Genomic DNA, 15661 nt, shown 5'->3' with positions numbered 1-15661 from the left:
AGTTAAACTCCCAGCACCAAGACTACTTCAAATCACTGATGTGATCATGGAGCTGGGAGTAACCCTTAAGCAGTTGTTTAACATTTATGTTTTTAAGTTAATTTGTAACTGCCCCTTTAAACGCCAGAAGTGATCTTAAAAAACATGGAACAAATTGAAGATCTGAGCCATTCTTTTCACAGCAAGAAGTAAGACAGTATCAAGAAGCGCTTCAGTCAGGACGCATTGCGTTGATTATAGGAAAGATCATATCGTCTCCACGATATTTGTTCTAGAACAGTGCTCAATGCAGTCTGAGCAGAGAAGGCAGGCAGGCTGTGCACTGCGCGCTGGCCAAATCCTAAATATAGATAGTGAATCTCTAGGTGTTAAAACTCTTGAGACCAAGCGGCAAACACAGAAGAAAATGAAGATATTTTTTTTTCCTTTACCAATGTGATTATTCCCACGAAACAATGCAAGCTATGCGCAGAATGTAACTAAAACTATACCGCGCTCTGCATGCTTTTGCTTAATCACGCAATCCGTATATGGATGTTTTTCTTTTTTTTGTAGAGAAATCTTAGCTTGGACATTACTTAAATAAAAAAATGGATTCCATACTGATATGTACAATGTGCCAACATATTCCATAGCGATGCTTGAGATTTCTCTCTGTGGCCTTATACAAAACACTCTATTTTTCTATTTTGTACTTGGGGCTGCTATGATATATATTCTGTCAATACACTGAGCCCGTAATTGTGGCAAAAGTGACCTCGCCACTGTTTTTTAGAGGGGCCTGTTTGCCAGGCTCCTGCCCTGTAACTATGGCCCCTGTAATGAACTTTGAGTTAAAGGCTCTGGTTGTGCCTCTAGGACTTCTAACAGGAACAATTTAAACTTTTGAAGCGGCACTTTGAACTCCAGAAGCCTTTCGAAGTGGCATTCGAACACGTGGCGGCGGCCACCTTGTTTAGTCGAACGCATCCAGCGGTGTTTGGTCGTCGAGTGCATGGAACTCAAATCGGACACTCGACGGCGCGAACACCGCTAAACTTTACCTTCCATGGATGTTCGGCTATTTGAACGGCAGTCGAATGGCGTTCGGTAAAAAGAAACTCAAGAACAAGAGACATATACTGACTTTATCCACGAACGGCTACGTTCGGTATTTCGAACTGTACTTCGAATCCCCGAAGTAGACCGGCCGCATAGCCTGATTCTCTGGAACTGTTTTGGGCATGAAACCAGGCGTGTGGTCGGTCAAAATAAGACCCAGTCAAGCTGTAACGCTGGATGTGGGGACTACAGTGCTGATGGTGTCGGGTGAAGTGCTTGGAGCCCTCGGGGAGCACTAGGAGCATCGACTGACGGAGGCACCCGGTCGGGGTGCCAGGCGGTGTGTCACAGTAATGAAAGCAGATTTCACCAATAATACAGGAAACAGTAGTTAAATGTTACCTCAAGCACCATTACCACTTCACTGATTACTTTAAAAAAAACAAAAAACATTTCATTTTTATTGTGCATGGTTATAACAGATGATGTGCAAGGTTTTTCACTGGTTTGATGCCTGGAATCTGTATTTGCAGCATTTTGTTATGAAACGTTGCACAAATTGATTTTAACACGTTTGCTACCGGAGGTGTAACTCCACCTCCAGCAGCAATTGGGGTGTCATTAGCAAGCCTCGAACAGTAGTTTTGAGCATGCTTATAACAATTCTGTGCAAACCGGACATCTGATTTCAGCACGCACAGGAGGCTGGCCACAGGCGTACGATGGCAGCATGGACCTCAACTGGTGCAGCCCATGTTCATACTTCAGCCCATCCAGCCACTGCATGCCTCCCCCCGCAGCAAGGGTGAGTGCTGACCAGGAGGAGGAGAGAAGCCAGGATAAAGGAAAAAGTATACTTTTAAAAAAAAATTAGGGGTGGGGGGTAGGAATGGCTACTCTGATCAAATACAGTATTTTCTTAAAGTGCTAAAAAGTAATGACACTAGTGATTTAATGATGTGAAATTATCTGCCTTGTTTATCAAATTTAGTAGATATTGTTGTCATACATAAAAAGTCTGAATACTTTTAAGTAAAAAAAGTGCAGATAGCAAATGAGGTCATTCGGATCCCCGTCTCTGATGCGGGGCCTGAGGTATGCTCTATCAAAGCGTATAGGCTCTGGTTCCTCATCATCCAGAATTAGGTGGAACAAAGCCAACAAGAGGCTCTCCACATCCTCCTCACCGGAAAACTCCAGAACACCCACTCTAATGTTGGAGCAACAGCTCCTATTATCTAGATCCTCCATCTAGCGTTGAACCTTAAGTAGCACATTGCCTTGTTGCGTGAGTGCCATGTCCGAAAACTGAAAAAAAAAATGTGAAAAAGACTGGGCCTGAGATAGTAGAATCATATGTGATGGACAGCTAAGCACCTTAATCACTACAGATCTTTGTAGTGGTTATGGTGCAATCGTTTTTGGGTCTCATTCCACAAGGCACCCACAAGGAGTTATTTTAAATGGTTTGATAAAAATGAATTTTATTTGGGCATCTAATATCCAGCCCCTTGCCTGCCCCTCAGATAATGTGAAAGTGATGTTTTTCCTTATCTGCCCAACCTTGGGGGGGGCAATGATAGGCCACGGGCGCTTGGCTCTGGGATTGGACATGTTTCAGAATCCTTACAGTTAATAAATACGCAATACACTTCTGAGTTGCGTTAGAGGGTATCAATAGCTGGAATCAGACTCCTCACAGCTTCTACTACAATCCATAAAATATCAGGATCCCAAATTGTCCAAAGACAAGAAAGTCTCTGCCAGTAGTAAAATAATCAATGTTGTATGTATGTAAATAGGATCAGGGAGCGGCGCCTGTGATGGAATTCCCACGCTCAATGTTCTATTTATATTAATGAAAATGGAGTATTTAATTTATCCTGTAGCTTGGGATAATTAGCAACTTTACTGCAAAACGTCAGAGTTTGTTTGGGATTCCGAAACTCGAGAAATGACAAAAGATCTGCTTGTTAGTTGCAATAAACCTTCCCCGCTGGGATAGGTCATATGTATATGAAGTATGTGGAAACTCTGCAAGCAGGTTAAAGAAACAGACAGCAGGAGCAATGTATCACTGCCATGTTATAGCTGAGCTGGGACACAGGCAGCAGAGGGAGAGGAACTGGATGCTAATTTAAATCATGCAATATTGTCATGGGCTGCTGGTGTAATGAGATCTACCCAGGATACAAATGGCACTTACTGTACCCTATCTGTACGTTATCGGAATCCTAACTACATGACAATGAATGCAAAGGACAGGTGTGCGTAGCATAAAAAATAAACAAACTAGAAAAACATCATCTATTGGAGCTATTTACTAAACCAGGAATTTATTGAGAATTGGCAAATGGCATTTATATTTTAAACCAACATAAAAAAAGATTTGGCCCGATTATTTGGATTAGTTGACAAATTGCTCTTTTTGTAAATGTAAAGTTTACTTTTTTATTTTAGGTAATGGTAGTTCACTGTTTAGGGAATACCCCACAATAGCATCTACGTTCCTCTGCTGTACCCAACTTATAAAGTCATTTTACTGGTGCATGTGCAGTAGTGTAAATATCTGCTATATCAATTTTCCACTAGTGCACATTTCTGATATAGTAATTTTACACTAGTGTAAATATCTGCTATATTAATTTTCTGTTAGTGCACATTTCTGATTTATTAATTTTCCCCTAGTGTAAATATCTGATATATTAATTTTCCACTAGTGCACATTTCTGCTATAGTAATTTCCCACTAGTGCACATTTCTGCTATAGTAATTTCCCACTAGTGCACATTTCTGCTATATTAATTTTCCACTAGTGTTAATCTATGTTATAGTGAATTTCCAGCAGTGCTTTCTGTATATCCACATGACCATTGGTGGTAATCTATGCTATAGTGATACTGATTTTCTACTAGTGCAAATCTTTGGTATAGTGATTATTCACTAGTAAAAATCTGTGTTAACATCTGCTTAAGAGGATTGGTCAATAGTCTGTCCAAGCATTTCGGTGCTAGTAATATAGTCTTTATTTCTATATTGATTGGAATTATTGGCCCATATAAGAACTAATGATGCAAAGTAGGGAATCACTTACTCTAATATGATTAATATTGATTACATTGACAATGCCAATCAATGCTGCCAATCAATAAAGCACTTGTTTGAACACTTTGTCACAGTCTGTTAATTCTAGCATTGTCTGCACAGTAATGATGGACAAGGTGTGATTTTCAATCTTACCAAAAATGCCAGATATTGATGTAAAACCAACCAACCTCACGCCAAGAAATTCTAATCTTATCTGAACCTGCCAAACCTGCCCCTAATTGGCAATCAATTGGCACATCAGCATAGATGGATGGATGGAGGGAAGGAACAAGGGATGGATGGATGGAGCAAGGGATAGATAGATGGATGGAGGGATGGAGCAAGGGATAGAAGGATGGTTGGATGGATGGAGGGTCGGAGAAAGGGATAGGTGGATGGATGGAGGGACGGAGCAAGGGATATATAGATGGATGGAGGGACGGAGCAAGGGATAGAAGGATGGTTGGATGGATGGAGGGTCGGAGAAAGGAATAGGTGGATGGATGGAGGGACGGAGCAAGGGATAGATGGATGGATGGATGGAGGGTGGGCGCAAGGGATAGATGGATGAATGGAGGGATGGAGCAAGGGATAGATGGATGGATGGATGGAGGGTCGGAGCAAGGGATAGATGGTTGGAGGGTTGGAGCAAGGGATAGATGGATTGATGGATGGAGGGTCGGCGCAAGGGATAGATGGATAAATGGAGGGATGGAGCAAGGGATAGATGGATGGATGGATGGAGGGTTGGAGCAAGGGATAGATGGATGGATGGATGGAGGGTCGGAGCAAGGGATAGATGAATGGTTGGAGGGTTGGAGCAAGGGATAGATGGATGGATGGAGCGTCGGAGCAAGGGATAGATGGATGGATGGAGGGAGGGACGGAGCAAGGGATAGATGGATGGATGGAGGGTCGGAGCAAGGGATAGATGGATGGATGGATGGAGGGTCGGAGCAAGGGATAGATGAAGGGATGGAGGGAGGGTGTGTAGGATGGAGGGAGGGAGCAATGAATGGATGAAGGAAAGGATGGATGGAGGAAGGGAACAAAGGATAGATGGATGGATAAACAGATGGATGGATGGATGGAGGGAACAAGGAATGGATGGTTTTGTTGGTTCTAAGATTGATTGGTGAACAGAGGGATGGGTGGATTGATGGAGGGAAGGATGGATCTTTAAATATCCCACTTGTCCCTCCAGCATATTGTTTCCCAGAAAGATGCTTACTATGCAGGTGAACGTAATGTTTTGTAGGTAAGTACTGTAAGAAATACGTCATTGTTAAGTCAGCAAATATGTCTTACAATCGCCACTTCCATAGAAAGTTTCAATGAATTGATTGTGGCTCTGGCTGCCTGCTGCGTCACTGGGACTCCAGGATTCCTCCAGCTTACAAACACAGCTTTGCAGCACTGAGAAAGGGATGTCAACCAATCTGTCACCTCAAATGAAGAGAGACAAGATCATCTTCAGCCCTTCCTGCCCACATCATATCACTGGTAGATGCATAGCTGCAGGAGAAATGAATCAGAAAAACAATGGTGGGTTCATCTTTTACATGACAGTGCCCTGAAGATTGTGCGAATAGTCATCGGAACGCAGGATCTCTCAGCAGGAAAAATAACATGGCCTGATTATCCTGCTTCCTAATCCCACATACTATTCATTTTATTTTAAATTCTTTATATTTTGTCCACAGAATAAAAGCAACATCACATGGGCCCACCAAGCCCCAGTATCATAGACACTCATGTTAACAATGTTCCTTCAAAAGGGCTTGCAAGGCACAAGAACAACCGTCACAGTTTTATGTCCTAACAAGAGGTCTGTATACCAGCTGGATTAGTAGTGATGTCAATCGTAAACACAGAAGGTGGACATTGTAGGGCAGTTGGTTGGTACCAAGCGGAGACTACCCAGTTTAGGATAGAGATATCAAGTCGGCAGTTTGCAAACTCTGAGGTAAGGGTCTCCGCTAAGAACTATGTTGTCCTAATCCAAGGCTCCAACCTTCTTAGTAATGTATATCAGTGTTACATATCATCCCCTCTAGGTCAGGAACCTAATATACACAAAGTGTATGCTAATATATGTGGAGCCCTGTAGGAGAGGGCGAGAGAGGAAAGAGAAAGAAGAGTGATAGAGGTCGGGGGGATTCTAAGAGCCCACAGGACTGCTGTCCCATGGTTCCTATATTTTGTGGAATACTTTAGTAGTACCCCTCACACTAGCTGTCAGATCACCCACATGCTATTATAACTGTACCTAACAGCGAGCACTTGTGGATCTGTGTCTCCTGAGTTATTAAACATCTGAAACACCATAACAACCTCTATTCTCTGCCGAAGGTTATGGTGTACGGAGGTCCCCTGTCTCCCTGCATACAGTGTATTATAACTGCAGCTATAAGGTTATGGTGTACGGAGGTTCCCTGTCTCCCTGCATACAGTGTATTATAACTGCATCTATAAGGTTATGATGTAAGGAGGTCCCCTGTCTCCCCGCACACAGTGTATTATAACTACAGCTATAAGGTTATGGTGTAAGGAGGTCCCCTGTCTCCCCACACAGTGTAATATAACTGAAGCTATAAGGATATGGTGTAAGGAGGTCCCCTGTCTCCCCGCACACAATGTATTATAACTACAGCTATAAGGTTATGGTGTAAGGAGGTCCCCTGTCTCCCCGCACACAGTGTATTATAACTGCAGCTATAAGGTTATGGTGTAAGGAGGTGCCCTGTCTTCTTGCTCATAGTGTATTATAACTGCAGCTATAAGGTTATGGTGTAAGGAGGCCCCCTGTCTCCCCGCACACAGTGTATTATAACTGCAGCTATAAGGTTATGGTGTAAGGAGGTCCCCTGTCTCCCTGCACACAGTGTATTATAACTGCAGCTATAAGGTTATAGTGTAAGGAGGTCCCCTGTCTCCCCGCACACAGTGTATTATAACTGCAGCTATAAGGTTATGGTGTAAGGAGGTCCCCTGTCTCCCTGCACACAGTGTATTATAACTGCAGCTATAAGGTTATGGTGTAAGGAGGCCCCCTGTCTCCCCGCACACAGTGTATAAGTGCAGCTATAAGGTTATGGTGTAAGGAGGTCCCCTGTCTCCCTGCACACAGTGTATTATAACTGCAGCTATAAGGTTATGGTGTAAGGAGGTCCCCTGTCTTCCCGCACACAGTGTAGTATAACTGCAGCTATAAGGTTATGGTGTAAGGAGGTCCCCCGTCTTCCTGCACACAGTGTATTATAATTGCAGCTTTAAGGTTATGGTGTAAGGAGGTCTCACTCACAATTTATACACACAGTAAACTCCTCCCCTGTGCCTGAAAGATAATTGAGTCAGGAACTGTACAAACTCAATTATCTCCAGGTAATGAAAAACATACCGTTTTAAAACACCCCAAAAGCATCCCTAAAATCAATGGAAACTCCTCAAGAGTCACATCCCCGGATAGCCCTGATCTGAGTGACCATCATATCCAAATATTGGTCAGATCGGTTGAGACGTTTGGATTTTCCATGGAAGTAAACTTTAGACCGACCGCACACGTGGCTTCTGCCCAAAATAATTCCATAAGAAAAGTGGTAGCGGTTTGTCAATTTTGGGAGTCCAAAACCGAACAAAATACCGAACCGATCCTCTGGATCCTATGTGCGATTGTTCGCCTAGTTCATGCGAACAATCCTACCGGATGGCACTCTCCTGATATGAATAACAATGAATCAGACGTTAGTGTCCGATTTTAGTTCCATGCACTCGATGACCAAACACCACTGCCTGCATTCGTGCAAACAAGACGTGATTGTGCATACGAACGGCGGCCACCAAGCCGAACACTTAGAATGTTGAGGTGTCAGGAGAGGTCAGTAGGAGTTAATGAGCCCACAGGTGGTCCACAATTTGTGTGGTTGTTCGGTTTCCGAACTAAAAGGCGAACCACAGGCGAACCAAGTCTTTAAAAATGCTGATACATGGACAATAGTACTTGGGCAGGAGTCTAGCTAGTAGGCTCCTATAGGAGCTTGTGGCAGAGGCATCTTTGCCACAATTAGGTAGTAAATTGTTCCATTTTAGATTAATAAAATAAATGTCCAAAGAGAAAAATGTTTAATAGCAGTTGGCCTTTCACTGAAAAATAGAGGACACCGTTATACAACGGTCTGTGAACACATGCAGAACACTGCTTAAAGATCGCTATAACCCACCAATTAATGTATTTATTTATTACTGGTATTTACTGACACAATTTCAATGTGTTATTGAAATAAATATGAATCTACATTTAAGGTTGTTTTTGTATTCTTCATCCTATCAGGTGATTGCAAAACTGAATTGCAATCACCTGAAACAAAAATTGATTTTTTTTTAGATCAGATATTTGGGCACAAATTATGAAATGTATTTTTAGTAAATATATATCTCCATGTCTGTATAATCGCTTGTGCAGGAAATATCACATTTGCCTCCTGAGAGCGAGACACTGCTCTCCTACATGTGAGTGCATCAGCTTGTTACATTGTTACACAGATTACACTATTCTGAGTTTTATTCTATCCTTACCAAACGAACTAGATACATTTGAGTCAATAAAGAAACATAAAACTAATGGCTTCCTCTTTCAATAAACACTCCACTAAACTCTTCCATTTGTGGATTTCCAAAATGTATCATATTTGAGTGTATTATCTGTAGGAATGGAATGGGACAACAAATTATTGATTTTCTATCATGTGATGTCAGAAGTGAATGAGTAAATCAGAAGTTCATGTTTGGAAACAATGTATTTGAGAGATACATGAAGTCTGTGCATATTTGCCTTGTGCATTGCTGTTTATCAGATCTGCTTCCTTGCGATTCATTATGTACATCCTGTACCAGTCCTTACTGGAGATGTAAGCTATCGCATCGTGATTCTACCTGTGTCGAGTCATGAAACCTCCTTCTGGCTCTCGGGGTAAATGGACAGGATACATTGTAAAACGAATTCATCGAAACATATATCTATGAAATGTTCGCTTCCCAACATTATAAGCAGTTACACAAATATTGTTTGTTCTTACAAGAATGGTGTAATGTACAAATGTTGTGAATTTGTTAAAGTGCCCATTGATTAAATGCAGAGTTGGTTCTTTCATGAAAACGTAGGTAAAGAAAGGTATGAAAAAAACAAAACAATATTAAGATAAAACGCCTTACTATCCGTCTCAATGGGTGACCTCTTGTCTGGTGTACATTCCTGCTACTGAACAGGTTAGCATGTAGTGGTTTGTACTAGTTGTAGTAATATTCTATGCTGTAACAATACAATAAGCTGTAATAATACAATTAGCTGTAATAATACAATTAGCTGTGATGCAATACGCTTTAATAATAGAACGAGCTGTAATAATACAATGAGCTGTAATAAAACGAGCTGTAACAATACAATAAGCTGTTATAATACAATGAGCTGTGATGCAATAAGCTTTAATAATACAATGAACTGTAATAAAACGAGCTGTAACAATACAATAAGCTGTTATAATACAATGAGCTGTGATGCAATAAGCTTTAATAATACAATGAGCGTTAATAATAGAACGAGCTGTAATAATACAATAAGCTGTAATAATACCATGAACTGTAATAATACACTGGATGCAATACTCTTTAATAATAGAGCGAGCTGTAATAAAACAATAAGCTGTAATAATACAATGAGCTGTAATAAAACGAGCTGTAACAATACAATAAGCTGTTATAAAACAATGAACTGTGATGCAATAAGCTTTAATAATACAATGAGCTTTAATAACAGAACGAGCTGTAATAATACAATAAGCTGTAGTAATAAAATAGGCTGTAATAGAGCAATAAACTGTAATGTAACTGTAGGCAATAGAAAGAAAAAAGTAAGTTGTAAAAATACAATGGAATGTAATGACAGAATAAGATGTAAAATTACAATAAGCTTTTTTTACTAAAGTAAGCTGTAATTATAAAATAAAAATGGCACAATACTATAATGAACTGTGATAGTGCAATAAACTGTGATCGTACCATAAGCTGTATTACTATAATGAACTGTAATAATACACTGGATGTAATAATACAATAAGCTGTATTACTATAATGAACTGTAATAATACACTGGATGTAATAATACAATAAGATGTAATAACACAATAAGCTGTATTACTCTAATGAACTGTAATAATACAATAAGTTGTATTACTATAATGAAATGTAATAATACACTGGATGTAATAATACAATAAGCTGTAATAACACAATAAGCTGTATTACTCTAATGAACTGTAATAATACAATAAGTTGTATTACTATAATGAACTGTAATAATACACTGGATGTAATAACACAATACGCTGTAATAATATAATGAACTGTAATAATACACTGGTTGTAATATCACAATTAGCTGTATTACTATAATGAACTGTAATAATACACTGGTTGTAATATCACAATAAGCTGTATTATTATAATGAACTGTAATAATACACTGGTTGTAATATCACAATACGCTGTATTATTATAATGAACTGTAATAATACACTGGATGTAATAACACAACACGCTGTAATAACACAATAAGCTGTATTACAATAATGTACTGTAATAATACACTGCATGTAATAACACAATAAGCTGTAATAACACAATACATTGTAATAATATAATGAACTGCAATAATTCACTGGATGTAATAATACAATAAGCTGTAATAACACAATATGCTGTAATAATGTAATGAACTGTAATAATACACTGGTTGTAATAATACAATAAGCTGTATTACTATAAAGAACTGTAATAATACACTGGATGTAATAACACAATAAGCTGTAATAACACAATACGCTGTAATAATATAATGAACTGTAATAATACACTGGTTGTAATAACACAATAAACTGTATTACTATAATGAACTTGATGGCTGAACTTGATGGACGCAAGTCTCTTTTCAGCTATGTAACTATGTAACTATGTAAATACACTGCATGTAATAACACAATAAGCTGTAATAACACAATACATTGTAATAATATAATGAACTGTAATAATACACTGGATATAATAACACAATAAGCTGTGATAATACCAAAGCTGTACTAATACATTAAACGATTAACACACTGGATGTAATAATACAATAAGCTGTACTAATATAATGAACTGTAATAATACACTGGTTGTAATAATACAATAAGCTGTGATAGTACCATAAACCGTACTAATACAATAAACTAATAATACACTGGATGTAATAATACAATAAGCTGTAATAACACAATATGCTGTAATAATATAATTAACTGTAATAATACACTGGCTGTAATAATACAATAAGCTGTAATAACACAATAAGCTGTGATAGTACCATAAACTGTACTAATACAATAAACTAATAATACACTGGATGTAATAATATAATAAGTGGTACTAATACAATAAGCTGTAATAATATAATGAACTGTAAATATACACCGGTTGTAATAAAACAATAAGCTGCAAAAATATAATAAGCTGTTATAATACAATAAGATGTAATAATACAAAAAGCTGTAGTAGTTATGGTACTTGAAGAGCTCCTTTACTTGTCTCCCTAAATGCCCCTTTATCTCCTTCTTACCAGCTGGAAAGTATCACATACAAGTATTGCGCTTTGTATTATTGAGAAGTCATTGAATGTGCAGCTAATATATAGAAGATACATAATATATAAAAGAACATCGGAGAGTTACAGATTGTTCACATCGTTCTATCTTATACGCTGAAAGCTTTCTGCCGGGAACTAGCTAAAAATAATTCTACTTATAATGGTTTGCACAAATGTAGCTTTTCAAGACTTTAAAAAAACATCTGTAATATGTCTTGTGTGTTTACATACCATTTCGATCAATCAGTGAAGTATGGAAATTCATTTGGATCGTTTACAAACTGTTTCCATGGTGACAAGCTGGCCCCCCCTATCCCCCCACTATGTGAATGTAGTAGATTTACATAATGGTGATCTCACAAGCACTTTTTTATTAAGTTAATTGAGGGTGGTTGTCAATTATAGGTCTATTTATACCTACACCTTTTCAAGTTACCACTGGGTTTGAGTGTGTGGCTGAAATGTCAGAATGTGACAGAAGTAGAGGGTACTGTGTACAGGCAGACAAAATGGGAAAACTACATTAACTATTCCCCACCACCTCCGTCCCTTTACTTACCCGAAATAACCAAACCACAGACTTACTTGGTGACAAATAGGCCACAGCTTTATTTAATAATATATATATACACATCTTTAACATCAACTTTCATAAACATATTATCATAATCTATCATTCTCTGTAAACAACATCACTGAGTACCACCTTGCCAACCTAACAAATCACTTGGCCAACTGTCCTTCCCCCTCGTCCCAACCACCACAAAGGCCTTTCTTAGGCCTTCCATTATCATAATGCTAACTTGTCAGGATTCCCCCATATTACTTTCTCTCTGATCGGCATTTACCCATATGACTTCCGTGTTCTTGCCAATCCAACTCCGCCCATGCGTCTGACGTCATGCGCTTCCCTGTCAAAAGGAAGCCGCGGCCGCATTCACATTGCGCAATCAATTTGTTACCTACTTGTTGCTGATTGCCGATAGAGCTCCTTCTATTGATCACCCATGTACCGAACCTCTCTTACCTGATCCTGACTACGCTGACTTCTCCTCTCCCAGACTCGGAACAGACTTCACTACGATTTCCTCAAATCCTCAATATACTACAGGGAACCATAATTCTCACTATTCTGGAAAGGAGTTCCATGATCAACATCCACGGAAAGCAAGCTTAGTTCTCCAGTTACTGGGATTAATAATTGGTTCATGCCTGAAGTTATTTGGAAACGGGAATTCATATATCTGCCCTCTGGGATCCAGTTACTTCCAAATTGTTCTATTGAAAGTAACCATTTCAGCTGATTAATCTGTCTGAAGATATTTTCAGGGAAGGTTATTCGCGACATTCATGCACACAAAAAGAAAAATATTTTTCATACAAATACACAATGCAAATTACATTTAAAAAACTTGTGTGGGTGTTTTTTACATTTTAAAATTGTAGGGGGGTGGGGTCAGGGACAAGATTGTAGACCTACACAAGGCTGGAATGGGCTACAAGACCATCACCAAGCAGCTTGGTGAGATGGTGACAACAGTTGGTGCGATTATTCGCAAATGGAAGAAACACAAAATAACTTTCAGTCTCACTCGGTCTGGTGCTCAATGCAAGATCTCACCTCATAGAGTTTCAATGATCAACGGTGAAAAATCAGCCCAAAACTACACGGGCGGAACTGGGTTAAAGTGTTGTGGTCAGATGAGACCAAAATTGAGCTCTTTGGCATCAACTCAACTCACCGTGTTTGGAGGAGGAGGATTGCTGCCTATGACCCAAACAAAAACATCCCCACCGTCAAACATGGAGGTGGAAAGTTTATGCTTTGGAGGTGTTTTTCTGCTAAGGGGACAGGACAACTACACCGCATCAAAGGAATGATGGACGGGCCATGTACCATCAAATCTTGGGTAAGAACCTCCTTCCCTCAGCCAGGGCATTGAAAATGGCTGTGTGGCTGTGTATTAAAGCATGACAATGACCCCAAACACACAGCCAAGGCAACAAAGGAGTGGCTCAAGAAGTAGCCTAGCCAGTCTCCAGACCATAATCCCATAGACAATCTGTGGAGGAAGCTGAAGGTTCGAGTTGGCAAATGAAAGCCTCGAAAATTAATGACTTGGAGAAGATCTGCAAACAGGAGTGGGACAAAATCCCTCCTGAGATGTGTGCAAACCTGGTGGCCAACTACAAGAAACGTCTGACCTCTGTGATTGTCAACAAGGGTTTTGCCACCAAGTACTAAGTTGAAGAGGTCAAATACTTATTTCAATCATTGACATGCAAATCAATTTATAACTTTTTCTGGATTTTTTTGTTGTTGTTGTTATTCTGTTTCTCACTGTTAAAATACACCTACCATTAAAATTATAGACTGCTCATTTCTTTGTGAGTGGGCAAATGTTCAAAATCAGCAGGGGATCAAATATACTTCCCCCCCCTCACTGCATATGTTTTATATTATCTGTATATTGAGGTATTGGTTACATTTTACTTTGTGTATTGTTCTTTTGTAATAAAGATTGTTTGGTATATGAATATTTGACTTTGTTTACATGATCCTTTTGCTTATGTATATGTTTATACCTCCCGCACATGATGCTGCAGAAAGCTGTGAACTAACCAACTGGTTCTTTTAGGGTGACATAGCATCATGGGACATGTATAAATAAATGTAATCTGGGTGCTAAAATTTATTTTCCAAAAATTGCTTCACACTCTGGTGTAACCCCAAAACTCCACCAAAAAGAGAAAATTATGTGTGATAGTGAGTGGAGCAATTTCACCATATAAGAGACAAAAATAAAATAAAGATATATATATACAAACTGTTGTCGGTGTGTAATATATCTTCCAGTAGTATTGGTATATAAGAGGGAAGAAAGAAGACAATAATAGTGCAGATTGTCTACATAAAAAGATGTAAACATATACATGTTGGAAAGTATCCTTTTAAGGAATACTAAGATGGAATTCCAATAGGAAAAAATGACATAAATTTATTGTCTGCCCCATGCAGATAAACAATACATATAAACATAAAATATAGTAAAAATGAATAAAATATAGGGTGACAAGCCCCTTACTGGATTTGTTGGTGAGTATGGCACATATGTGGCAACTCACTATAAGAGCTCAATATAATGGGGTAGCAGGCTGCTGTGTCCGGCGTTCTCCTAATTCGGCTGCAGGAGTTTCTCCACGTGTGTTGCCGTGTACCGAAAAACGCTATCAGGACTCCATGGTCTGCAAGCTGCAAGCTCCTCCCCCTTTTATGACGTCAACGCGTTTCGCCAATCGGCTTCATGGGTCATGGGACATGTAGTTTATGAACTTTTACAGTTTTAGGATTAATACGTTTCCTAGAGACATGCATGCTACTGAGTTTTAGCTACAGATAGATTCTCAAATTGCTCTTTAGTGAATAAACCGTTAGTTTTCCATTTATTTCGCCCCACTGGCAAATTCCTAGTGTTTATTTACATGACTAGGAGTTTTGATGAATTGACACAAGAATTTTAAACTACCAGACAAAATAGTCAAATCAGAATAATGCTTTCAACTAGGTGGCTTTTTTTTTTTCCAATTTTAACTTTTGTTTTAGCCTTATCTATTCAATATTTCATATCAGGTCTGTTATCTTTCCAAATTGTGAATAAATACGTGTATTTTTAAGTCACATATTTTGAGATTTGACTTCCTCTCTCACATCAACATATACAATCACTCAGACGGCCAGTAGAGGTGGTTTGTGCAGCCCTGCTATTCAGTGTCTCCACCCTCTGCATGGAGATGCTGAACGTTTCTCATAGAGTTGCATTGTTTTAATGTATCCCTATGAGGAGATGCTGATTC

Source organism: Pelobates fuscus, chromosome 11, assembly GCF_036172605.1.
Source record: "Pelobates fuscus isolate aPelFus1 chromosome 11, aPelFus1.pri, whole genome shotgun sequence".
In the NCBI taxonomy this organism is placed as follows: domain Eukaryota; kingdom Metazoa; phylum Chordata; class Amphibia; order Anura; family Pelobatidae; genus Pelobates; species Pelobates fuscus.
The sequence above is the reverse complement of the archived record's forward strand: the minus strand, read 5'-3'. Positions refer to the sequence as shown.